The 26,285-nt window shown below is 48.9% G+C and overlaps 1 long non-coding RNA gene across 1 annotated transcript in view; it reads right to left on the bottom strand.

Annotated features, from left to right (window-relative positions):
- Positions 1-1,825: 1,825 nt before the first annotated feature.
- The window catches only part of LOC140429997 (uncharacterized), a 123,243-nt gene continuing 98,783 nt past the window's right edge, over positions 1,826-26,285 (bottom strand). Inside the window, exon 3 of the long non-coding RNA XR_011949261.1 lies at positions 1,826-2,282. This is a non-coding gene — a long non-coding RNA (uncharacterized lncRNA). The remainder of the gene's footprint in view (positions 2,283-26,285) is intronic.

The raw sequence follows: 26,285 nt of genomic DNA, 5'->3' as shown, positions 1-26,285 counted from the left end.
TCGCGGATGGACTGAGGCAGTACAAGCAGTAGCAGCTCAGAGAGGACCATGCAGAACAGGAGCCTGCCCAGGAAGAGCAGGGGCCAGCTAGTGAGGATGGAGAGCCAGCCGTCCAACAGGTCAAGGAGGACAGAGTGCCACTGGCTGTATAGGTACCTCCCTGCCCTCCACCCAGGGACCCAGGGGCAGCACGGTAGCACAAGTGGATAGCACTGTGGCTTCACAGCGCCAGGGTCCCAGGTTCGATTCCCCGCTGGGTCACTGTCTGTGCGGATTTTGCACGTTCTCCCCGTGTCCGCGTGGGTTTCCTCCAGGTGCTCCGGTTTCCTCCCACAGTCCAAAGACGTGCAGGTTAGGTGGATTGGCCATGCTAAATTGCCCGTAGTGTCCATAAGGGTTGGGAGGGGTTATTGGGTTGCGGGGATAGGGATTAATGTGGGTCGGTGCAGACTCGATGGGCCGAATGGCCTCCTTCTGCACTGTATGTTCTATGTAATTTATGAGGAGGTGGGAAGGTGGTGTTGCATCAGGCCTCGTGTATACTGGCAGTGCCTGGCATACGAGGACCCGCTGGACTGGACGTGCCACCGCCGACTGCGGCTGAGCAGAGAGACCATGTGACATTTGTGCCGGATCATGGTGCATCTGAAACCGTGGGGTTATGGAGGAGGACACCTGCTCCCGGTGGCCATCAAGGTGACGGTCGCCCTGAACTTCTATGCCACAGGATCCTTCCAGACACTCCCACAGGTGTAAGACTGGTTCCTGGGCAATAGGATTATCCGCTGCGGTCATGGCTGGTGAAGCCTATCCAGACCGATGCGGAGAGTCGCTATAACGATGCCCATGCAGCACCAGGAGCATCATCGAGCGGTGCATCGGCATGCTAAAGGCGTGGTTCAGGTGCCTGGACCACTCTGGAGGGGCCCTGCAGTACAGCCCTGGGAGGGTCTCCCACATCGTGCTGGCCTGCTGCGTCCTCCACAACATTGCGCAGCAGCGGGGTGACATGCTGGTAACATGCTGGAGGAACGCCATGCCTCGTCCGACAAGGAGGATGTGGAGGACAACCAGGATGGGCAGAACTCGGGGCCCGGGCAGGCACAGGAGGCGGCATGACATGTGCACCAGGGCTGCCATGCATGAGACAACTTGATCGTCTCCAGGTTCTCCGACTAGGGGGCCTGGCCACCTGCAGCTCAACCGTCCAACCTCATCCATCGTTCAACCCCTCGCTGCACCCCACTCTCTGCACCCCATCCCTCCCCACCCCAGTACCCCCGCCCCCTCCGAGCTTCCCACCAGCTGCACCACTGCACATTGGCGCTGGGTCAGCACCATCAGTGGGTTTCGTCCATGGGGCAGGCGATAAGCTCTGGTACTCCGCAATGTCTGACTCCCGCCCCTGGCACCTTCCACTGTCTGCCCAGTTGATCCCTGCATGCATGCTAGCCATTCCATCACATGGGTCCAAATACCTTCAGGGGAGGGAAAGGGGGGGATAGGTGGGGGTGGTGAGCGGTGATGTATCACACACAAGGTAGGCCCTACCACATGGTGCTCCCGCAGCACTGGCCTAGGCCCCTGCCGCCTCAGAGGGCGGCCATTGGGGGTACCCCCGACTGCACTGGCCCATGCCATCCTCTAACATCCACACACACATCACACATTGCCGGCCTCCAACACATCTACCCCCCACCCCTCACCCAGCCCAGCCCAGCCCAGGCCATCCCTCACACCTTGTGGACAGAGAGTCGAGGCAGTTTGGAACGTCAGTGAACATGTGTTTATTGGCGATGGTGCTGTATACAACATCTGTGCCCCAGACCCTATCGCTATCCTATGTGCTGCAGCCGTGCCAACTTAACTGGTGTCTAACTTTCTCACTTTACCTGCCCTAACGCTCCTTCTAGTCGGTCCCCCAGGCGGTGCATCTGAAGTGGAGGAGGCCTGCTGCCTCTCCAACATTGATGGGGCGTGCCTTTCCAGAGCACAAGACTCGTCTGGATGGCAGCTAGACCCTGGGGCAGGGCTGCCCTCCCACTGTCCGCCAGCTAAATGGGTTCTACCTCCACCAAGTACCCAACCAAGGTGAGTGTCTCTGGGATGGTGGAGGTTGCCATTGACAGCAGTGACGAGAAGTCGGTGTTGTGTCCAGACATGTGCTCCGGGGGCGTCGCAGGGTTGCGGCAAGGTCGTGGGACCACAGACAGTCCCTCCTCATCGTCTGGTGAGTCACAGGGTTGCAGCTGGGGCGGGGGACACATCATCTGGTTGTGACCCTGTAAGACACAATACAAGATTCTTGGTGAGATTGTGGGGTACGCTTGGTGTGTGTGTGTGGGGTACGCTTGGAGTGTGTGTGTGTGGGGGGGGGGAGGGGGGGCGTGACTCACGTGTCACAAGGACGTTGTAATGCATTGGGGGCTCACTTGGTTGTCCAATCTAACCTCCGCCTCTGCAACTGCTTCCTTTCCCATCCTGCCAACCAGATCCAACGCCTTCTGCTCCACGACGGTGATGGGCCACAGGTCCGGCGGGCCCCTCCGGTCTTCTTCCACTCAAAGCAGTTGTAGGCGAAGTGGCTGCCAGCGGGTGAGGTGCTGTCGCCCTCTGGGGGTGATGGAAGTGCACTGTGTTGGGTGAGTGTGTGGGGGGTGGGGGCGGTACTAGGGGCATGGAGGTGATGGCTCAGCACGTCTGGCCTGGGGGTTGCCCATCCAGTGCCAGCACTGTCTACCAGTCCGCCTTCTGTGGACCGCATGGGGGTGCGTGGAGGCGTGGGGATGGTGGGACAGGGGTGGTGTCAGCGACATGGTGGTGACTCACCCTGGTCGCCCTGAGGAGATTGTGCAGCTTCTTCCAGCACTGCTGCCCAGTCCTGGCAGTGAGATCCACGGTGCTCACAGCCTCTGCCACCTGCGCCCAGGCCCGGCTAACGTCGGCGGGTGGCAGTCTCCTTCCCACCCCTGGGAACAGGATGTCCTACCTCCCCTCTATGGAATCCAGCAAAGTCTCCAGCTCTGCATCTGTGAATCTCGGGACCACTCTCTGGGTGGCATCTTCTTTACTGGGATGAGAGTGTGTGGGGAGTGGAATGCTTATATGAGGCTCCAGCTTGTCAGGCTCTTTAGTACCAATCCCGACGCAGCAAATCTGTCGCCGGCGTCTGTTGCAAATGCACTAGTTCCACTTGGCACAGGGGCTGACCCATTCGCATGTCCTGAATTGCTCCGGCAGTCGCACCTCCATCGCCATCGTAGAAGTCCCATGATTTAGCCCCGGCGTCAGCACTTAGTTTCTCAAATGGAGAATCCACCCCTGCGCCTATAAACAATTTACTTATCTAATTGTTATTCCAAACGGATGAGAAGAATGGGTTAAATACTCCTGGAATAGATCCAAAAATGTTCACATCTCATGACTTCCGATTTGCTTTTCTGCAAGTTTTATTGTTCTTTTTTTCTTGTGATGGGTTTGATCCACCATAAATCTTCACCCTTCCTGATGATTAGCCACCCACAGACTCTCCTTTGTAGATTTTTCTGAATGTGGTGCTACTCTGTTACATTAGACACCAGGAGGATGAAGAATTTATAAGGGAGCAGGACACCCTGCTCCCGCTTGGAATCAAAAGCTCTGATCCATTTGGACTGTATTAAGTTTTCCATCACAACTCATTCTTTCATTGAGGCATTTAATCTGCCTGCTCCTTGCCTCGGATTTGCCTGAATTATTTTATTGTGTCACGGTGGTCAGGTTAAATGTTGTACTCTGTCGGTCTAGGCAGTAGCTTTAAGGCCAAATTGCAAATGTACTTTATAGTCAGAGCCATGATTCATTTTGAAAGGTCGATCTTCTCAAATGAACTCCTTATAAATCCACGCTGATTGATCAAATCACAAATGGATGTTGTAATAAGTGCTAAACATCAAAAAATAGGATGTGATATTTTAAAAGACCGTAAAAGTCAAAGTGATTCGCTAAATGAATGAAAGTAGAAGTGTGAGAGTGACATGGAACTGACTCCCATTTCACTCACACTCTAAAGTCGAGAAATAATGCTGCAGGATAAATTGTACGAATGTTGGCAGGGGTGAGGTGGTGGTGGGGGGCCTGCGGGGAGGGGTGTAATGCCTCTTAGAACGAATTAATGAAGGAACCGGACATTAGCATGTTGGTGTCAATAGGTCAAAGGTGACACCAGACAGGCTGAGAACGAAGAGGAAATCAGAGCAGGTGGAGCATGGGGAGGGGATATCACAGGAGGTAAAGGATAGATGGAGGGTGCAGTGATCTCTGTACATCAATATACATGATCAATATATGTAAAGCTGGTACAGTCAATTGACCACTAGATGCCTCGCCATCAGGACCTATTTAAATAGCTTTCCCGCTCTTTCTAAAGGAGTGTGTATCAGGAGTACAGAGAGAACAGACGTAGGAAAGTTAGAGAGAGAAGACATTATTAGTTATCAAAGTATTGTTTTGTATAATTTAATTAGTTATATTTACAATTGTTCATTTGTTTTACTAGTTGAGTATTAAGTAAAAAGAACTCACAATATTAATTTATATTACTCAATAAATTAGTTTATCTTTACAAGAAGACTACTGCTCATTTCAACATCTCGGCTGGTTAAAAAGAGTAACATATATATTACACAAAGTAATATAACAGAGGATAAATCCAAGAACTACAACTTGGTGAATAGAGGTAGAGTACATGGAGGGACTAACAGGACAAATAGAGCATATGAAGAGAACATTAAGGCGCCTAGAACATTGGCAGGAGATATCTGGGCAGGCAGGGCATATGGAAGGGTTATCTGGGCAGGCAGAGCATGTGGAGGGCACACGAGGGTGGATATGTATGTAAAAGGATTATTCATTCAAAGAGCTGTGAATCTTTGGAATTCTTTGAATTCCAGAGGGCTGTGGGGGCATCATTGCTGAATAAATTTAAGACTCATTTTAAACAGATTTTTAGTCTCGGAGAATCAAGGAATACGGAGTGGGAGTGGAAAGGTTAAGGCCAATAATCAACCATGATCATATTGAGTGGCGGAACAGGCCCAAGAGACCGTATGGTCTACTCCTTCCCCAGTTTATTATGTTCTCTTCTTAATGGGGCAGGTAGAATGTTACTGGTTCGACAGAATAGGGACAGCTGAAATTGTTAGACCAGGCAACATAAATTATCTGCAAATTTTTTCTTTAAGCATAAAATTCAAGATGGAATCCTATAGTTATAAAATAATCTGTGATTAAAAAAAGAATCACCTGTGTAATTTTCATGTGTACTAATTTTTCTACTTTGTGCTTAAGAATGGGCTTAAGAATGCATGATAGCATTGAAAGACGAGCAGGGGAGTTCTCCTAGTATCTTTGAAACACGTGAAGATGAGTAGGCCTTTCAGTGATATCCTAACACCATTCACCCAACTTGACTTCACTCTCTTGGCTAGCAATGATCTATCAATCTAAAATGTTAAATTATTAATTGATCTAGCATCTTTAGCTTTTGAGGTAGAAAATTCCACATTTGTATCACTCTTTTACCTGAAGAAGTGATTCCTAACTTCTGCTGAATGGCCTGATTCATATTTTAAGATTATGGTTGGGATTCTCCAATCCCGCGGCCAAGTTCTGACTCCGGCGTGAAAAGCGGCACGAACCGCTCCGGCGTCAACGGTCCTCGATTGTCAGGTATCCACCACTTCCTAGGGGGCTAGATCGGCGGCGGAGTGGTCTCCGGCGTTCCAGCTGGTGCGGCACGGCCGGCGTGATTTCGCTCATGCGCGCCGCGGCCGGCGTGAGTTCGCGCATGCGTGTGGGTTCCCATCTCCACGCCGGCCCCCAGGCAATATGGCAGAGCCCTACAGAGGCCTGGCACGGAGGAAAATGAAAATCACTTATTGTCACAAGTAGGCTTCAAATGAAGTTACTGTGAAAAGCCCCTAGTCGCCATATTCCGGCGCCTGTTCGGGGAGGCTGTTACGGGAACATAGGCTCCCACGGAAATAGCCCGCCCGCCGATCAGTAGACCCCAATCGCGGACCAGGCCAACGTGGAGCCCCCCCCCCCCCACCCCCCCACCCCGGATCGGATCCCCCCCACCTCCACACCAGGACGGCCCCCGCAGACAGAACAATCAGGTCCCGCCGTGTGGGACCATACGTGACCCACGCCGACGGGACTCGGCTGTACTCGGTGGTCACTCGGCCCGTCGAGGCCCGGAGAATCACCGGGGGGGGGGGGGGCACTTTCAATGGCGTCGGGGTGGCGTGGCGCGATTCCCACGCCCCCCCCCCCCCCCCCCCCGGGGATTCTCCGACCTGGCGCAGGGTCAGAGAATCCAGGCCTATATCTCTTTGACTTGGACTCCTTCACCAGAACCCTATTGATTCCTGTAAAAATCTAAAACGCTTAGCTTTCTATATTCCAAGAAAGATGAGATTAGTTTTGTAATCTCTCCTGTTATGTCCAGTGCAGAGATGTCATATCCTGAACTTTGTCAATACATTTTAAAACTGGATGCAAAAAACTCATTAAAATGGCTACTGTAAATCATATGACCTTTGACATTTGCGTTACAGACAATACCATGTATCGAGTGAATACTTAATTACATATGGGCATTCAAAGCCATCCAGAGAATTCACAAATCTCTTTGTTTAAGGATGTGCCATGCCATCCAGTCTGATTTGATTCAATGACCTTTCCTGAAACCAATCAAAAAGGATATTATCAGAATGAAAGGGTCATTCTGAAACAAGGACACTTGAATGTCACAAGCCCACCAAGGGGTAAACCCGCAGCACAGCTGGTGGAATAAAAATGAACACCAACTCCTCATTTGAAAGTCACATGGCGAGACAGTCATGTTTTCTAGGGAGACCTTGAGAGTGAAGGGTTGGGGGTGTTGCCAGATCTGTGGGAGTTTGTGTGTGTGTTCTGCACACGCATGAGAGTCACGGAATCTCAAATATGGGCGAAGGCATCCCAGGCAGTCGAACATTAAATTTTCAAGGGCCCGAGATGCTCACGGTCATCTGCAGTTGCTCTCAGTTGAAGTCCATGCCCTTACACAAACCATACTGCAGCCCTGAGAGAGCATTGCATAGGTAAGGACAGGGCATGGCAGCTGCAATACAGGTGCTAATGTTAGTGTCTGAAGTCCAACCATTTCAGCTGCTTCATCAATGACATTCCCTCTGAGATAAATTCCAAAGTGGAGTTGTTTACTGATGATTGAGCAACATTCAGTTCCATTTGTGACTCCTGTTAGCATTCTTGGCCATATCCCAGGACATGGGGGAAATCCAGTTGGGGAGTAATAATGTTTTGTTCAAAGTAGATAAAGGTTGATATTCAAGACACCTGTTTTTGGAATAAAGCCGAAGGATTCCAGGGTTTAAGGACACAAAACAAACGTTACTATACAAAGGAATAGATAAAATAATTTACAATGGGCACGATTCAACAGAAACATATCAAAGTCCGGCTTTAGGCGTGTTTGGCGGGGTGTTTCGTGACGGCGACGTTGACGCGATATTCAACTGCACTTACTGTCAAAAATGACCGCCCACGACGTTCTCGACATTATTGGCTGCCTTGCCATCTTATTCTGCCGATTCTTGCTCAGCAACTCAGCGCTAACAAAGGGGAGCTGATTTTAAACGCTCCCTCACCGCTCACTCCCAGTCAACACACAAACATGGCAGTCTGCATACCTGCTCCTTGCCTTGGGGTTGGCGACCTCACAAGGCTTCTTGGTGCTGTGGATGGGAGGCAGGCAACCTTGTTCCCCTGAACGGGATGAAAGTAATGTGAGCAATGCCGCCTGAGAAGTATTGGCAGTGGCTGTCAGTGCTGGCAGCATGGCCAGGAGGACCGCCGTCCAATGTCGGAAGAACACAAACGACCTCCAACGAGCTGCAAGACTAAGTTAGAAGCTCTCACCTGGCATCAGTGCCACTGGTCACCCCTCATATTCCCAATCTCCCCCCCCCCCCCAATTCACTGGCTGACACCCCGCACCCTCCCCATGTCCAATCTTCGTGCTTGTTCCTCAGAACCGCCTGGCACCTACCAGCACAACCCTTCATATCCAGGTGTGGTGCCCACACATGCCACCTGCTATAGACCTTTCAAATGTGCGGCTCACAATGCCCTCGCTTTGTCCCCAAAGGAGAAGATAGCTCATAATAAACGGGAAAGGGCCAAGATGGGAGGGGGGCGGTGGAGTATCAGAGATCCGAGTCCTCATCTCCCATGAGGAATGGGCCCTGGAGATCGCAGGGTTGACCGAAGAGATAGTAGTCACTGACAGTGAGGTTAGGAGATGTGAGGATCCACTTCCCCTTCACCCAGAAGACCTGTCTCAAGTGAGTAGCTCATGCCAGACAAAATGATCCTCCCGTATCACTGACCACATGTCCATTGTCTCGCAGGATCTGATGAGCCCGGGCCAGCTGGAGTCATTCCCCGCCCCCCCCCCATCACCCAAGAGACCAGACCACCTTGGAGGAGAGCTCTGAGGAGACCACCGGTGAGGCGTCACAGCTATCACCTGCAACTTCAATTAGCGCAGAGACGCACATCGTGGTGGATGACGTTAATGGACCAGCTTGTGGGGCACAATCTGGTGAGCACCACACAGTGCTGCTGCTCATGTGGTGGAGGCAGGAACACTCAAGATAGACAGCAGTCGGAGGTCTGCTGGATCCCAGGACACAGCCAGATGCTGAGCCTCTGGACAAGATTCTCCCAGAGCTGATGCAGATGATAGAACTCAGGCGTGAGATTCAGGAGTGGATGTTGTCTCCATGGACTTTAGTAAAGCATTTGATAAGGTCCCTCATGGCAGGCTGGTGCAAAAGATTAAATCACAAAGGGTCAGGGGTGAACTAGCTAGATGGATTCAGAACTGGCTTAGCCATAGAAGACAGAGGGTAGCAGTGGAAAAGTATTTTTCCGAATGCAGGTCTGTAACTAGTGGTGTTCCGCAGGGATCAGTACTGGGACCTCTGCTCTTTGTAATATATATAAATGACTTGGAGGAAAACGTAGCGGGGCTGATAAGCATGTTTGCAGATGATGCTAAGATTGCAGGAGTTGCAGATAGTGATGAAGATTGTCAAAGAATACAACAGGATATTGATAGGCTGTAAAATTGGGCAGAGAAATGACAAATGGAATTTAAGCCGGACAAATGCGAAGTGATGCATTTTGATAGATCCAATTCAGGTGGGAGCTATAAAATAAATGGCAGAACTATCAGGAGCATAGAGACACAGAGATCTGGGCGTGCAGGTCTACAGATCGTCAAAAGTGGCAGCACAGGTGGAAATGGTGGTATAAAAAGCTTATGGCATATTCATAGGATGGTGTATCGAGTATAAAAGCTCGAAAATTATGTTACAGTTATATAGAATGTTGGTTGGGCCACATTTGGAATATTGTGTCCAAGTCTGGTCATCAATCTACCAGAAGGACGTGGAGGCTTTGGAGAGAGTACAGAAAAGGTTTACCAGGATGTTGCCTGGTATGGAGGGTATTAGCTATGAGGAGAGATTGAATAAACAGGGATTGTTTTCCCTTGAGAGACGGAGGCTGAGGTGCGACCTAATAGAAGTTTATAAAATTATTAGGGGGATAGATAGGGTGAACAGTTGGAGGCTTTTTCCCAGGGCGGAATTGAAAATTACAAGGGGGCACAAGTTCAAGGTGAGGGGGAGAGGTTCAATGGAGATGTGCGGGGGAAGTGTTTTACACAGAGGGTGGTGGTGGCCTGGAATTCACTGCCAAGTGAGGTGGTTGAGGCAGATACTTTAGCGACCTTTAAGACTTAACTGGATAGGCACATGAACAGATGGGGTATAGAAGGATACAGGCAGTTGGTCTAGATCGGACAGGTGATTGGAGCAGGCTTGGAGGGCCGAAGGGCCTGTTCCTGTGCTGTATTGTTCTTTGTTCTTCACGTTCTTTGTTCTTAATGTTCCTTAATATTTGTTGCTTGCGTTTGATGTTCTTCATGTACTGATGTATCATCCACTTGTGCTTGTTCCATAGGTTCTTCAGATGTTTTTAGGACTGTTGCATGCTCCTTCTAGTGGTTGCATCACACTTGGTTTGAGGCATTTCATAGATTCATCGGCGAACCTCTTTGTGGATTTGGTTTGAAATATCTCCCTTGCCCCCTTTTTCTTTTTTCTTTTTTACACAGTGGTTGCTCTCTGCTTCTGGATTAGCAAAGTTCTCCAATACTTGGAACTGAAGCAAGTTGCACCGTGTGCAGTTTGTTTGCTTCCTGCACTCTGTGCAGATGTTCACTCTCCCGCACCGTTTGCAGTTTTGTACCATTGTGTTGATTTTCCTGAGGATGCCCAGCCAATAGACCGTGTCTTCGGCTTTCTTTTACTTTTTTTTTAAATTGTGCTCACTCAACTCTGCTTTTACGTTGCTGAAACCGGAGCAGGATTCTCTGGGGCGAAGATATCTTCTCACCTTCTGTAACATTGGTTCCTTCTTAGTTTCTTATTTTAATATTTTAATTTGACATTGTCAACACAGGTCCTCCATTGTTGAGGTTCTTTATTGCACTTCTTTATACATACCATCGAATTAACGCAGTCTGTAGGCGCTTCAACACACTTAATGACACCCAAGGCAGTTATTCTTTCTAACTCTGCCTGTAGTTCATCCCTTAATGGCGCCGGCACACGTCTCGCCGCATGAATCACAGGTTTCGCATCTTCCTTCAATTTAACGTACTAAAACCTTGGAAAATTTCAGGGAAATCATTCAGTATGTAGCCTCCCAAGGGATGAGGGTCTGCACTATAGACTCATCAGAATAGCTGTAGCTCCTCACACTCCTCACCACAGAAAATTTCAATGTGTACAGTTGGTTTTTGACATCGACATCAAGCTCAGATGCTCCTAATGACAAGATTTCATTACCATTAAATCTCTTAATAATACCATTCTGGTAACTATTTTTGGTTGAATTCGCAGCTTTTTTACATCCAACAGGTGAATGGGGTTGGCCCTTGCACCAGTGTTAAGCTTGACTGTTATCACTGTGCCATTTATCTTAATGGCACTACCATTTATCTTATGGTTATCTGCCTTCAATTCACTGTTGCTGCAGATTGCAACAAATACATTACTATTTGGTCTGACTCAAGTCTCCTTGTCTTTGCTGGATATCACGTCTACAAAGAATGTGTCCTCTGGGCACACCTCATCAATAACACTGATACTCTTTGTTTATTCAGGCCTTTTCCCTGTATAACATTGGGTTGCAAAATGATTCCTGCCATTACAGATGGCACATGTTTTTCCATAAGCAGGGCATTGTCGTGACATATGCTGTTTGCCACGTCCTGGACACAAAATGGAGGATCGGGTCGGCTCCTCAAAATGGCCACCCACACTGGGAGCACGTTTCTTATTCAGCTGCGTCACCACACAAATGGCATCTGCCACCTCTTCTGCCTTTGTGCCAAAATTACGGAGATTCAACATGTCAACCTGCTTTGCAGCAAGCTCACTAGCGTGACATATTTGAATTGCACTGTCAAGTTGCAGGTCTGTTTCCCGCAAAGGTCGCTCATGCACTTTATTATTGGAGATTCTGAAAACTATCTGGTCTTGTATCATTGGCGACTGGAATGTGCTGAAGTTGGATGAGTGCGCCATCAATCGCAAGATGGTAAGGAAGCTATCGAACGCCTCTCCCGCGTTCTGGGTGCGCATACGGAATATATAGCACCCAAAGGTTTAGTTTATTCTAAGGAAGCAGTGCCGATCGAATTGTTTAAGCACTTCGAAGCTTTTGCTGTCAGCCTCATTTTCAAATGTTGAAGATTTCAATTGCCTGGGGACCTGCTACAGTGAGCAGCAACGCAATACGCCTCTCATTGGGCTGTGCCTGCAGACCAAGGGCTGCAACATAGAGTTTAAACTGTTGCTTAACCACCCTCCTATTCTCATCTACATTACCAGTAAACCGAAGCTGCTGAGGTGTCTTGATGCCTTCCATTCCAGGTTTCAATGTTTTACAGCGTGTTGAGCACCAGTAGCTTGCATTTGCAAAGATGCATTTCCTTCCTTATCCTGTAAAGTTATCTTTAATGGTTCGGATTTTTTCTTACAGAACTTTTGAGTTCTTGTTAAATAATCAATCCTGGTACCATGTCATCTTCTGTAGACTGACCAAAGTGAGTGATAAACTACAGAACATGCAGTTTAAATAATTTATTGTAGAACAACTGCGTGGTGAGATAACTAGGATAAATAAAATAATAAACGACTAATGAAGGTCGTGCATAACATTATAACTTGCCTTATGTGTATCATCACACCACCCTCCCAGGCAGTGCATTCCAGACCATCACCACCCTCTGGATAAAAAGGTTTTTCCTCAAATCCCCCCTGAAACTCCTGCCCCTCACCTTGAACTTGTGTCCCCTCGTGACTGACCCTTCAACTAAGGGGAACAGCTGCTCCCTATCCACCCTGTCCATGCCCTTCATAATCTTGTACATCTCAATCAGGTCACCCCATAGTCTTCTCTGCTCCAGCAAAAAAAACACAAGCTTATCCAACTTCTCTTCATAACTTAAATATTCCATTCCAGGCAACATCCTGGTGAATCGCCTCTGCACCCCCTCCAGTGCAATCACATCATTCCTATAATGTGGCGACCAGAACTGCACACAGTACTCCAGCTAAGTTCTATACAGCAAAGTTCTATACAGATCCATCATGACCTCCCTGTTATTAAGAAGCAAGGATAATCCAGGAAATTACAGGCCGATGAGCCTTACGTCAGTGGTAGGGAAATTATTGTAGAGGATTCTTCAGGACAGGGTTTACTCCCATTTGGACTCATCCCCGAGAGGCAGCATGGTTTTGTGAAGAGTAGGGCGTGCCTCACTAACTTGATCGAGTTTTTTGAGGAAGTGACGAAGATGATTGATTGATGAAGGTAGGGCAGTGGATGTTGTCTACATGCACTTCAGTAAGGCCATTGACAAGTTCCCTCATGGCAGACTGGTACAAAAGGTGAAGTCACACAGGATCAGGGGTGAGCTGGCAAGATGGATACAGAACTGGCTTAGTCATAGAAGACAGAAGGTGGTCAGAGGAAGGGTGCGTTTCTGAACGGAGGCTGCGACTAGTGGTGTTCCGCAGGGATCAGTGCTGGGACCTTTGCGGTTTGTAGTATGTATAAATGATTTGGAGCAAAATGTAACTGGTCTGATTAGTAAGTTTGCGGATGGCACAAAGGTTGGCAGAGTTGCGGATAGTGATGAGGATTGTCAGAGGATACAGCAGGACATAGATAGGTTGGAGACTTGGGCGGAGAAATGGCAGATGGAGTTTAATCCAGACAAATATGAGGTTATGCATTTTGGAAGTTCTAATACAGGTGGGAAGATATACAGTAAATAGCAGAACCCTTAGCAGTATTCAAAGGCAGAGAGATCTGGGTGTATAGGTCCACAGATCACAAAGTAGCAATTCAGGTAGATAAAGTAGTTTAAGAGGGCATACTGCATACTTGTCTTCATCGGTCGGGGTATTGAGTATAAAAATTGGCAAGTCATGTTGCAACTGTATAGAACCTTAGTTAGGCCACTCTTGGAATATTGCAGACAATTCTGGTTGCCACACTATCAGGTGGATTTGGAGAAAGTGCAGAAGTGGTTTACCAGGATGTTGCCTGGACTCGAGGGTATTAGCTATGAGGAGAGGTTGGATAAGCTTGGACTGTTTTCACTGGAGTGACGGAGGTTGAGGGTGACCTGATAGAAGTTTACAAAATTATGAGTGGCATGGACAGTGGATAGTCAGAAGCTTTTTCCCAGCGTGGAAATGTCAATTATTAGGGGACATATGTTTAAGGTGCAGGGAGCAAAGTTTGGAGGAGATGTGCCTGGAACTCACTGCCGGGGGAGGTGTTGGAAGCAGGTACAACAGCAACATTTAAGAGGCATCTTGACAAATACCCGAGTAGGATGGGAATACAGGGATTATGGATCCCGGAAGTACAGGAGTTTTTAGCTTAGATGGGGCGCAGGCATGGAGGACCAAAGGGCATGTTCCTGTGCTGTACTGTTCTTTGTTCTTCGTAATCTAGGTAGGCTGGTTTAGCACAGTGGGTTACACAGCTGGCTTGTAATGCAGAACAAGGCAGCAGCACAGGTTCAATTCCAGTACCAACCTCACCGAACTGGCGCCGGAATGTGGCAACTAGGGGCTTTTCACAATAACTTAATTGAAGCCTACTTGTGACAATAAGCGATTATTATAGAGGCTGGTTTAGCACAGGGCTAAATAGCTGGCTTTTAAAGCAGACCAAGGCAGGCCAGCAGCACGGTTCAATTCCGTACCAGCCTCCCCGAACAGGCGCCGGAATGTGGCGATTAGGGGCTTTTCACAGTAACTTCATTTAAAGCCTACTTGTGACAATAAGCGATTTTCATTTCATTTTCATCTATGCCTTGACTGATAAAGGTGGCAAGTATCCCATAAGCTTTTTTCACCACCCTATTAACCTGTCTTTCTGCCTTCAGAGATCTATGAACAAACATGCCAAGGTCCCTTTGTTCCTCCCAATGTCATGCCCACCCTCCTCCCACAGCACAACCCCTAACCCCCATCACGCTATGACAGACGTGGACCGCAAATTCCTGTCATTATTTCTCGCCATCGGGAAACAAATTTTTTTCATCTGGGCATATTCTCTGTTCACACTTGTCTTGACCCTCACCGCTGGCAGGAGGGGAAATGCCAACTTTGATATTCTCAAACATTTGCATTTCTTATTATATTTTTGTCTTCATTTTCTGTTCTTTATATCACTCATTTCTTATTATATTTTTGTCTCCATTTTCAGTTCTTTATATCACTCACTCCCAATTCTCTGCATGTACATTACTCTTTATGTTTTTGTCTGTTCTTTCCTTCAGTTTTATGTTGGCTCTATCTCCTATTTTGTTGATCATGGATGATTTAATCGGTAAGTAAAGTTCTTACCCGGCAGGATTTTATACTGATTCAGTACTAAGCTAAATTATTTTTTGAATAGCTGCCATGGCTTGCCTGCAGTTTTGCCCAATAGCAATTTTGACCAATTTATTGCCATGGATCTGTCTAATCCTGTTAAAGTTTGCCTTACCAAAGTGGACCTTATGGGAGGACAGATTACCTGACCCTCTTCACCACCACGCCTACCCTCCCCACACGCCACCTCCCCCCATCCCACGCTGAATTAAAAACCCATCTGCACTGCATCGACCAGAAATATGCTGGGGGTGGCCGTGATTTTGCCCCTCAAGGACAGGACGTCCTGCCCTGGGGAGCTGCCAGCCACATCCGATCAGAAGAGAGTAGTGGTTATTACTGGACCTACAAGAAGCTCCTAGGAAGGAACATATCTCATAGACCTGAAGATATGGTTGGGCATTTTGGAGACCCCCCCCATTGAGTGGGGAAGGAGCTTTCGAGTACTTGAGGGCGGAGTTTGGGAGACACAAATGGGGGGGGGGGGAGAAATTCCATCTTGGAAGGGAAGCCCTCAATAGGCATAGGGATCCTCCCAAAGGAGATGACTCCCATTCCTGCCTACCTTTCACCCAATGAAAGATGCCAGGCCTGATGCCTTGCTGCCACCATCCCCAACCATATGAATTACAGTGACAGAGACAGGATAAGGTCCTAAGGGTGGGTGGGCTGTGTGATGTCTTACCCGGTCCCTGCAATTTGGGGGATGGTTCAGGGATGGGAAGGAAGGTCGTCAGCTGTCCGCACACTTTATTTTACGTGCTTGCCCCTACCCCACCTACTACGCATACATTTCTCCTTTTCAATCTTTACATTGAATTATCGATCATATTATGATCCAATTAGATAAATGTTAGATTACTGTTCAATTATTGTCTCATTATCATTACTAAATCCAATAGGTCTTGTCTTCTTGATGGTTTTAGAACATAATGGAAAATTTTCTTGAAGGCACTCAAGAAATTTATTGGGCTGAATTCTCCAGTCGCCGACGGTAAAATTGCGTTCAGCGATCGGCCGGAGAATCAAAGTTCCCGACTGAATCGGGGGCGGTGCCGCTTTCCCGATGCTCCGTCCCCTCCAAAGTGGCATACTCACGACATATCGACGGCCTCAGGACATTGCCTGAGCTCCGCCCACGATGCTCCACCCCTGACCGGGCGGGTTCCCGACGGCGTAGTTAACGTGTGGTCTCACCTGTCAGGAACTCGGTGTGGCGGCTGTGGACTCAGTCCAGTGCCGTCACAGTCGGGGGAGGACCAATCGCGGGCAGAGGGGAACTTTATCAGGGCTTGGGACACTGTGGGGTGGTGGTCCGTGGCTTGAGAGCCGGCCAAAGGATGGGCACTATTTCACGGGCCAGGTCCACAAGTGGCCTCCGCCATGTCGCACGACGCGGCCACTGCAGGCCGCCCCCATGCACACGCCTGGCCACGGAACCAGCAATTCTCCAGGCCGTATCGGCAGCTAGAGCCGGGTGCTCTACACTGCCTTACTGCTAACCCCCAGCCAAACGGAGGATCGATGGACGTTTAATGCCATTTCGTCTGGCATAAAACGCTACCGTCCCAACGCCCGCATGGGGACATAGCCTCAGAATCAGAGAATCCAGCCCATTACCTTTCTAACGAGCTACTCTGCTATTCCCAAGATCCATGAAAATCAAAGGGCGGGATTCTCCATTTCTGAGACTAAAGGCTGGATTCTCCGATTTTGAGGCCACGTCCAGAGGAAGTGTCTAGTTTTACAATGAAAATGTCGGATCCGCCCCCGCACTGATGCTCCATCTGGTGGGGGGTTAGCAGCCGTGCCACATAAAGCCCCCGACTTTACCTGCAGATACGTATGGAGAATTGTCGGGTCCGTGGCCGCGCATGTGCACGGCGGTGACCTGCGGCGGCCACGCCGTATAACATGGCACCGGCCGCACGTGGGCTCGGCCTGCCAGATAGTGCCCCCTGTAACCACCCACTCCACCACGGGACCACCCCCACTAGTCCACCCAGCCCCCACCGAAGCCCCCCCCCCCCCGACCAGAGGAACGGCTCCCCCCCACCCCCCACCCCCCCCGCCACCCGCCCCCAACAGTGGCAGCGCCGGACACAGTCTGCAGCCGCCAAACAAAGTCCCCAGAAACTGAGAGGACACGTGACTGATGCCGTCGGGAAGTCAGCCCATTGGGGGAGGGCCTCAGGTGACGCCCTGAGGCCGTCCCACCGGCATGCGGCGTACTCAGCGATTTCGCTGTTTTTGAGGGGACGGAGCATCCGGAAAACGGCACCACCCCTGATTTTGGTGTAAATACGGATTCTCCAGCCAATCACCAAACACAATTTTGGCATCGGCAATTGGAGAATCCCACCCCATGTATTGACGCCGACGCAGATTTTGTGGACTTTTACAACAGCAAAACTGGCACCGAACCTGGACCGATTCAGCAACTGTGGAGGGGCTAGCCCCGGCGCCATGTGGAACACAATCCAATCCAATGAAAAACAGTGTGGAATTGGCCAGGACCGTGATTGACACTTGGGAGGCTGACAAACAGCCGCATATACACATTACAATCTCATACACACCCATCCCAAACAACAAGTGCACTGGTTGTGCTGGTGCGCACCCATACAATTGATAGGTCTGCTGGGCCAGAGGACACCTAGTGGGGTGACCTGGGGGACACCTATATGACCCGAGGCCCTAAGTTTACAGTGGGCTGTCAGCATTGTGCGCAGCTGCATGGCTGCCTTTCCGGCTGCGGCAATGGTGTTCCGTGTCCATCCACATCCAACACCACAGCCCACCCTCTGGCCATCCCCCACTACTCCCCCGGTCCTGGCAGAAGAACCCCGGCCAGCGGCACAACTGTCAACAAACTATGGTGATGTTGGACACCCTTTCCGTACCCCCTCTATCTCCCTTAGCAGCCATGACGACGGTTTCATGATGCTTAAAAGCACAAGTGAACCGCGCCTTCGGGAACTCGGCCCATCGGAGGCGGAGAATCGCGGAGGCCCTGGTGAATCGCGGAGGCCCTGGAGAATATCGGTCAGGCCCGCTAATGATAGGCAAAGGGTGTTTACTGTATATGCATTCCAGACCACATTGACCCCGTTGTCGAGATGACGGAACATTGCGATTGGGTGTCAAATCGGCGGCCGCCGCAATTTTGGCGTCGGAACCGATTCTCTGCCCAATCATGTTTCCCGATTTCAGCGTCAGCCAATGGAGAATCCCGCCCATATCTTCCAATAGGAGCATTTTTCTTTGCTATTAGCCTCTCTAATCTCTGAATTGCTACATTCCACTGTTGTTATCAGGAGGCCTATAGACAACTCTCATTACAGCTTTAAGAGCACTTTCAATTCTAACCATATTGGTTTTGTTAATTGTTTCTCATTAATTAATTTCTAACTAACACTGCAATAACATGGCGCAACTTTGTCCAACATTCATCCCTCAGGAAACACCATCAAAATATATTAATTGGCCATTTGTCTTATTTGCTGTTAGTAGGATCTTATTTGCTTCTCTGACAATAGGGATTTTGTTTCAAAAGTAATTTATTGGTTACAAAGTGCTTTGGGACATCTTAAACGTTAATTCATTCTTTCATGTTCGAATGTCTATTGACACATTAAACAGTTGTGTCATGGTATTAATATCTCGGAGTGATGGAACCATAAACAATATATATTAAGTTCCAATTCGTGTGCTATGTCATGGTGCATCATTTATACTGAACAATATGAATGAGCATACAGTGTTGTGATTACTAATGATAGTAAAGTATGGTGTGAAAGCAGACCATCTGGGATAATAAAAGAAGGCAGGAACTGAGCTTCTTCGTTAAAAGATGGGCGGCACGGTGCCTCACAGCAGCAAGGACCCGGGTTCGATTCCGGCCTTGTCTGCGTGGAGTTTGCACATTCTCCTCGTGTCTGCATGGGTTTCCTCCGGGTGCTCCGGTTTCCTCCCAGAGTCTAAAGATGTGCAGGTTAAGTGAATTGGCTATGCTAAAATATTGGCCATGGATGTTGAGGTTAGGCTGTGGGGATAGGGAGGCTACGGGGATAGGGCGGGGTGGGCAGGGGAGTGAACATGGGTAGGGTGCTCTTTCAGAGGGTCGGTGCAGACTCAATGGGCCAAATGGACTCCTTCTGCACTGTAGGGATTCTATAATATGGAAGAATATAAATGAGTAATCATTCTTAAAGCAAAAGAAAGACTTGCATTTATGTAGCACGTTTCATGACCCCATGATGTCCTCAATGTGCTTTATAGCCGATGAAGCACTTTTTAATTGAAGCTACTGTTGAAAAGAAGGAAACACAGCAGCCAAAGTGTGTACGGCAATGTTGGGATAACAGCACTGTGATAATGACCAGGTAATCTGTCTTAACAATTTAAATGGTTAAGGGGCTGTAAAAGGGGCTGGTTTAGCGCACTGGGCTAAATCGCTGGCTTTTAAAGCAGACCAAGGCAGGCCAACAGCATGGTTCGATTCCCGTACTAGCCTCCCCGAACAGGCACCGGAATGTGGCGACTAGGGGCTTTTCACAGTAACTTCATTGAAGCCTACTCGCGACAATAAGCGATTTTCATTTTTTTCATTTTCATTTTTCATTTCATTTCATTTCAATTGAGGGACAAACATTGGCCAGGACACTGGGGATAGCTTCCCTGTATTTTCATCTTTCTCATCTACCTGAGAGAGCAGAGGGCTTTGGATTAACATCTCACCTAAACGGTGGGGCCTCCATGGTGTAGCTCTCCCTCAGCCCTGGACTGGAGTTGTCAGTGTAGATTCCTGTCCTCTCTGAACTGGGACTGGAACCCACAACCTGGTGCGAATGCGACCAACTCAACGACAGCTGACCCAACATCCTTAAGAAATGTGTTGTACATACATGATTATTTGAGCCAAAAAAGATAATAAAATGAAGACTGGATGAGAATGAAAATTAAATGATCGAATATAGTAAGGATACAGCTTGGTTATTGGTGTGGATGTGCCAGTGGGAGTTTAATAGTGCTTGGGAATAGGTTCAGTTAGCCAAATCATGGTCAATGATTAGTCACAATTGTTTACCAACTAATTACTTCAATAGCCATTCAAATGGTTGCTGGGAGAGCAGGGAAGGACCCATGTGACTAAAATTGATTCTTTCATTAATCTAATGAAGTACATCACAGGAAGGAGCAATGATCAGCCAGGCCACCACATGTAAACCAGGTGATTAGTAAACTTTCTTCCTTATCGTCAGCAAAATGATGGAGGAAATCATGAGTAGTTCAGTCAAGTTTGATCTAATCATTAACAACACCTTTTAGGAGGAAGGAGTCGGTGGATTAAATTAAAAAATGCAGATCTTTGTGAAAACCCTCTTGCAGAAAACGATAACCCTGGAGGTTAAACCGTTACATATTATTGAAAATGTAAATGTTACGATTCAGGACAAGGGAAGTATTCCTCTTGATCAGCAGTGACTGATCTGTGCTGGAAAACAGTTGGAGGATGACCGTAAATTCTCTGATTACAACATCCAAAAGGAGTCAACTTTGCACCCTGTATGGAGACTTGGTGGTGGAGCTAAGTAGAGGAAGAAGAATTCTTCCATCACACCAAAGAAAAACCAGCATAAGAGGAAGACGGTCAAGATTGCTGTCCTTAAATATTACAATAAATATGAAACAATCTCTAATCTGCAGCATGAATGTCCTTCTGAGGAGTGTGGTTCTGGTGTGTTCATGGCCAGTCACTTCAACAGACAACAGACAATGGGAAGTGTGTACTGCTTCAATGAGGCAGCATGGTAGCACAGTGGTTAGCACTGCTGCTTCACAGCACCATCGATCAGGGTTCAATTCCAACCTTGGGTGGCTGTTTGTGTTGTCAGAAACTGATAGCCAAGTTCCGCACACATGAGTACGGCCTCATCTGGGATCCAGAGCAGCACGGTAGTGCAGTGGTTAACACAGTTGCTTCACTGTTCCAGGGTCCCAGGTTCAATTCCCGGCTTGGGTCACTGTCTGTGCGGAGTCTGCACGTTCTCCCCGTGTCTGCGTGGGTTTCCTCTGGGTGCTCCGGTTTCCTCCCACAGCCCAAAGATGTGCAGGTTAGGCGGATTGGCCATGATAAATTGCCCTTAGTGTCCAAAAAGGTTAGGTGGGGTTATTGGGTTATGGGGATAGAGTGGAGGCGTGGGCTTAAATGGGGTGCATTTTCCAAGAGCCAGTGGAGACTCGATGGGCCGAATGGCCTCCTTCTGCACTGTAAATTCTATAAATCTATGATCTTAGATTCATGTCTCATTACATTCACCACCCACCATCTGGCCTGGGCTTGCAATATCCTACCAACTGTCCTGGCTTGAGACAATTCACGGCTCTTTAACCTGTGATTATCCCTCTGTCCAGTCACTCCGTCTGGACCAGTAAAGATTTAATTACCTGCAAAGACTCGCATTCAAAGTATCATCTTGCAAAATTGGCTTTGTCTATATATGTGGTTGTGGAACCCACCTCTTCACTCACCTGATGAAGGAGCTATGCATTGAAAGCTCGTGATTCGAAATAAACCTGTTGGACTTTAATCTGGTGTTGTAACACTTCTTCCTGTTTGTGTGGAGTTTGAACGTTCTCCCCATATCTGCCTGGGTTTCCTTGGGGTGCTTCGGTTTCCCTCCGCAGTCCAAAGATCTGCAGGTTAGGTGGATTGACCACAATAAATTACGCCTTAGTGTCCAGAAGGTTGGGTGGTGTTACGGGGATAGGGTAGGTTTGTGGGTCTGGACAGAATGCTCTTTTGGAGGGTCGCTGCGGACATGTTGGGTCAAATGGCCTCTTTCTGCACTGTAAGGATTCTGTGATTCTTTTTAAAAAATATATATTTATTAAAGTTTTTAACACACTTTTTCTCCCTTCCAAACAATAACTCCCCCCACCTCGTAACAAAAAAAATGAGAAATCGCGCAGAGCAAGATATATACATGGCAAAATGATATGTTTACACAGCTTTGTACACTAGCCCTCACCCATACGTGCCAGTTTCCCCAACCCTTCATGTTATCTCTTGCTCATCCACCCTCCCAGGCAGTCCCCCCTTTCCCCCCCCCCCCCCCCTCCCAGGACGTCCCCTCCAACCCCCCCCCCCCCAAGGTTGCTGCTGCTGCTGACCGACCTTCCTCTAACGCTCCGCGAGATAGTCTAGGAACGGTTGCCACCGCCTGCAAAACCCCTGCGCAGACCCTCTCAAGGCGAACTTAATCCTCTCCAACTTAATGAACCCAGCCATATCATTTATCCAGGCCTCCAGGCTGGGGGGCTTCGCCTCCTTCCACATTAGCAAGATCCTTCGCGGGGCTACTAGGGACGCAAAGGCCAGAATGCCGGCCTCTTTCGCCTCCTGCACTCCCGGTTCATCCACTACTCCAAATATTGCTAGCCCCCAGTTTGGCTTGACCCGGACTTTTACCACCTGAGATATTGCTCCCGCCACTCCTCTCCAGAACCCCTCCAGTGCCGGGCATGACCAAAACATATGGACATGGTTTGCCGGGCCCCCTGAGCACCTTCCACATCTGTCCTCTACCTCAAAGAACCTGCTCAACCTCGCCCCCATCAAGTGCGCTCTGTGGACCACCTTAACTTGTATCAGGCTGAGCCTGGCACACGAGGAGGAGGAATTAACCCTACCTAGGGCATCAGCCCACAGACCTTCCTCGATCTCCTCCCCCAGCTCCTCCTCCCATTTACCCTTCAACTCTTCCACCAGCGCTTCCCCCTCTTCTTTCAACTCCTGGTGTATTTCAGACACCTTGCCCTCCCCGACCCATACACCCGAGATCACCCTATCTTGAACTTCTTGTGCCGGGAGCAACGGGAATTCCCTCACCTGTCGCCTCACAAAACCCCTCACCTGCATATATCTAAAGGCATTTCCCGGGGGTAACTCGAACTTCTCCTCCAGTGCTCCTAGGCTCGCAAACGTCCCGTCGATGAACAGGTCACCCATTCTTCCAATCTCCGCCCGATGCCAGCTCTGGAACCCCCCGTCCATCTTCCCCGGGACAAACCGGTGGTTACCCCTGATCGGGGACCACACCGATGCTTCCATTGCACCCCGGTGCCGTCTCCACTGGCCCCAGATCCTTAGCGTTGCTGCCACCACCGGGCTCGTGGTATACTTTGTCGGCGAGAGCGGCAGCGGTGCCGTCACCAACGCCGCCAGGCTCGTTCCTTTACAGGACGCCATCTCCATCCTCTTCCATGCCGCCCCCTCTCCCTCCATAACCCACTTGCGGATCATCACCACATTTGCTGCCCAGTAGTAGCTCCCCAGGTTTGGCAGCGCCAACCCTCCTCGGTCCCTACTGCGTTCCAGGAACCCTCTCCTTACTCTCGGGGTCTTATTCGCCCACACAAACCCCATAATACTCCTGCCTACTCTCTTAAAAAAGGCCTTAGTGATCACGATGGGAAGGCACTGAAACACAAACAGAAACCTCGGAAGGACCACCGTTTTGACCGACTGCACTCTACCCGCCAGCGAGAGCGGTAACATGTCCCACCTTTTGAAATCCTCCTCCATTTGCTCCACCAACCTCGTCAGATTCAGTTTATGTAGGGTCCCCCAACTCCTGGCTATCTGGATCCCCAGATACCGAAAGCTCCCCTCCGCTCTCCTCAGCGGTAGGTCCCCTATCCCTCTTTCGTGGTCCCCCGCCTGTAATACGAAGAGCTCACTCTTCCCTACATTGAGCTTATAGCCCGAAAACTCCCCAAACGGATTCTGTGATTCTAACACATAATTAAATGGATTATAATAAACTATGATAGAAAGTGGGGGAAAGTTCATGCTCTGCATAAATGTTCCAAACCTTGTCACAGTCTTTTATGCGAGAGGAGTGATAAGGTCCAATTTTGAATAGATAAGGCCCCCCTGCTAGCTTAGCGTAGAGGTCCTCGATCTGGGGAATCGAGTAACCATCGAGCTGGGCAGCCTGAGTTATGGTTAGTTTATCGTCCCCACAAATTCTTATTGAAAGATCTGCTTTGAGAACAGGGATTATTGGTGCTGCCCACTCAGAAAACTGAACCGGCTTGGCTATGCCCAGTTCTTCCAATCACCTGAGCTTTGCTTCGACCTTCTGGTGGCACTGGTCTAGCTCTGAAGAACTTGGGCATCGAATCCGGATTGCCCCAATTTCTTGTGAAATATATTTCCATATGTCCTAAGGACATCTTGGAGGACACCCTTGGATATTTAGAATATTTTCCAGCCAATTGAACCTAATCTTCTGGAACCAGTCTCTTGCCATCAGATTGGTCTATTCCCTTCCATGACTACCAAGGGCAGATTGGCCTCCTGCCCTTTGTACACCATTGGTGTATTAGTGGTTCTAAGAATCCTTGACGTTTCCCCGGTGTATGTGGAAAGTTTGGCTGTTGTATTGTTGTGATAGGGTTGTTAAGAAGGCGTATGGTGTGTTGGCTTTCATTAACAGGGGTGTCATAATATACACCAGTATATCATGGTGCAGACACACACTGATGGACACACAGTGGGACCATACACAACACCGCAGCCAATCACCAGTGAGAGCACACGCACTATAAAGACAGGGGGCATCAGAGTTCCCGCTCATTCGAGTAGCAGCTAGCTAGGAGCACAGAGCTCACAGCCTGCAGCACAGACATTCACCATGTACTGAGTGTGTCAATTGGTTAGGATAAGGCAAAGGTCTTTAGTTAAAGCTAGTATCATATTTACCCACAGTTCAAGTATGTTTAAATAGTTAACCTTCTAATAAAATAGTGTTGCACTACTTCAAGTGTTGGTGACCTGTATGTGATCCAGAACACCCAACACATCAAAGGGGATTGAGTATAAGAGCCGTGAGGTTTTGCTGCAGCTTTATAAAACCCTAGTTAAACCACACTTGGAATATTGTGTCCAGTTCTGGTCGCCTCATTATAGGAAGGATGTGGATGTACCCTTTGGACAGGGTACAGAGGAGATTTACCAGGATGCTGCCTGGACCGGAGGGCATGTCTTATGAAGAAAGGTTGAGGGAGCTAGGGCTTTTTCACTGGAGCAAAGAAGGCAGAGAGGTGACTTGATGGAGGTGTACAAGGTGATGAGAGGAATGGATAGAGTGGATCGCCAGAGACTTTTCCCCAGGGTGGAAATGGCTGTCACGAGGGGACATAATTTTGAAGTGATTGGAGGAAGGTATAGGGGAGATGTCAGAGGTAGGTTCTTTACACAGAGAGTGGTGGGTGTGTGGAATGCACTGCCAGCACAGGTGGTGGAGTCAGAGTCATTGGGGATATTTAAGTGACTCTTAGACAAGCACATGGACAGCAATAAATTGAAGGGGTGTAGGTTAGGTTGAGCTTAGATGAGGATAAATGGTCGGCACAACATCGTGGGCTGAAGGACCTGTACTGTGCTGTCCTGTTCTATGTTCTGTGTACTCACCAAACTTAAAAACTGCTCCCCCACTACGCCCCAGTGTCGACTTCCATTTTGAGGGTTTGCCATTTACTCTCAAGAGAATTTCAATTGGAGCTATCTTATACAACTGGATTGCATTGAACACACACATTGAGCACTCTTCTTTAGATCTCTTTCCCACTATGTTGAGTGGTGCTGTTGTTTTTGTTTTGCATTGTTGTGCTTTGCCTAGCACACCAATGTGCTTGAATGTGTCCCTTGGGTTTCATCGGAAACACACAAACTCTCGAACATGATGGGGGGAGTTTTCCGTTGGCTGATGCCGAAATCCGGTTGGGTGGAGAATAGGTTCCAACACCAAAATCGTGGTGGGTGCCGATTTGACGCCAAATCGTAATTCTCCAACAGCAGTGTCAATGCGTTCCAGAACGCATGTACAGTAAACACCGTTTGCATATCATTAGCGAGGCCTGACCCGGTATTCTCCCGGGCCTTCACGATTCTCCGCCTCCGAAGGGCTGTGTTCCCGTTGGCGCGGTTCACTTGTACTTTTAAAAATCATGAAACCAGTGTTGTGGCTGTTGAGGGAGAGAGAGAGTAGGTAGGACATAGAAAGGCGTGACTATGGGCTGCTGGGGTGTGGGGGCCCTGCCAGTGCCAGGAGAAGGTGGGGGGGGGGTGATGGAGGAATGGGCTGAGTGGCCAGGATTACCCCCCATGGGACTGGGGTGGTGTCCAGGCACGGA

This window comes from Scyliorhinus torazame, chromosome 9 (genome assembly GCF_047496885.1).
Source record: "Scyliorhinus torazame isolate Kashiwa2021f chromosome 9, sScyTor2.1, whole genome shotgun sequence".
Taxonomy (NCBI): Eukaryota; Metazoa; Chordata; class Chondrichthyes; order Carcharhiniformes; family Scyliorhinidae; genus Scyliorhinus; species Scyliorhinus torazame.
This window is presented reverse-complemented; position numbering and strand designations above follow the sequence as displayed.